At 43.2% G+C, this 1,548-nt stretch overlaps 1 pseudogene; it reads left to right on the top strand.

Moving 5' to 3' along the window:
* The first annotated feature begins 1,221 nt into the window (after positions 1-1,221).
* Positions 1,222-1,339, top strand: LOC126238126 (5S ribosomal RNA; annotated as a pseudogene).
* The last annotated feature ends 209 nt before the right edge of the window (positions 1,340-1,548 follow it).

The following is a 1,548-nucleotide window of genomic DNA, read 5'->3' as shown; positions in this document are numbered from 1 at the left end:
TCCTTGCGGATCACACTCGGGCAGTGATACCTGAATGCGCGAGGTATTATAACGAGTGTACAGACCTCCGATTAGTCAGTCTGCATTTGTCTGCACCAGTCTGTACCAGTCTGCATTAGTCTGTTCCAGTCTATAGTCAAGTTTCAGTCTGCGCCTAATAAGATTACCATATACCTGTACATAGCCATGAAGATAAATGTATAGAAACTTTTGTTAAGTATCAGAGATATGTGAGAATAAGATTAATGTATCAATACCAAAGGAACTTCGGATTGTCAGTTGTAAACAGCATCCAGAATCAAGTTACGTAATGTCTATGCTTTTTATTATTTTAATAAATGTGTGTGAAAATTAATCAAGTTCTGTTTAAAGTTCGTCACCATCAATCTGCTACTTTAAGCGTGCAAGTGGCATTTCTATCGTCTGACCTAATGGCAGAAGATAAACATGCCACGATAAGACCACGAGACATATTGCTGACACTCGCCTACTACGTTAGAGCGACAAGTCAAATAATCTGATGGTGTGTGTACCGAAGGTCTTACAGTACGCACACCACACAGTGCACAGGAACTGCTTAACTCTGATTGGTTGATCAAAATGACCAGCCAATCAGAATTATCCTTCGAGATTATTCTAGGACCAAAACTGTCCTACGCTAATCATTGTTCACAGATGCATTTACGTCACTTCAATATGAAAATATCAATATAATTTTTAACAAAACCAAATGAAAAGAAAACTAATGTTGAAATAAATTTGGAAACTTATTATTCTACAAACGGCTATTCTGGCTGCCTCCTAACAAAAGGAAGTACACTTAGACATACGTCATCACCAATGTGAGTAAAACGCAACTCTCCCACGTTATGATTACGTAATGTATTACATAAATTTAACCTTTAAATTTAACGCAATCCCCACATACACGCCTGCCGAAGTGGCCGTGTGGTTAAAGGCGCTGCAGTCTGGAACCGCAAGACCGCTACGGTCGCAGGTTCGAATCCTGCCTCGGGCATGGATGTTTGTGATGTCCTTAGGTTAGTTCGGTTTAACTAGTTATAAGTTCTAGGGGACTAATAACCTCAGCAGTTGAGTCCCACAGTGTTCAGAGCCATTTGAACCATTTGAACCCACATACACACCCTTACTCACTCTCATTTACTCCCACAACAATATTAGACACAAATAATAATTTTGTCTGATTTTTGTATTACGAAAGGCAACGTCCTAGCCACAGTGGATACACCGGTTCCCGTGAGATCACCGAAGTTAAGCGCTGTCGGGCATGGTCGGCACTTGGATGGGTGACCATCCAGGCCGCCATGAGCTGTTGCCATTTTTGGGGTGCACTCAGCCTCGTGATGCCAATTGAGGAGCCACTCGTCCGAATAGTAGCAGATTCGGTCAATAATACCATCTTACGACCGGAAGTGCGATGTGCTGCCCCCACGCCCCTTCTATCCGCATCCTCCCCCGAGGATGACACGGCTGTCGGATTGTCCTGGTAGGCCACTCGTGGCCTGAAGACGGAGTGCTCCCCTTTTA

The sequence above is a fragment of the Schistocerca nitens genome, chromosome 2, assembly GCF_023898315.1.
Source record: "Schistocerca nitens isolate TAMUIC-IGC-003100 chromosome 2, iqSchNite1.1, whole genome shotgun sequence".
Classification (NCBI taxonomy): domain Eukaryota; kingdom Metazoa; phylum Arthropoda; class Insecta; order Orthoptera; family Acrididae; genus Schistocerca; species Schistocerca nitens.
This window is presented reverse-complemented; position numbering and strand designations above follow the sequence as displayed.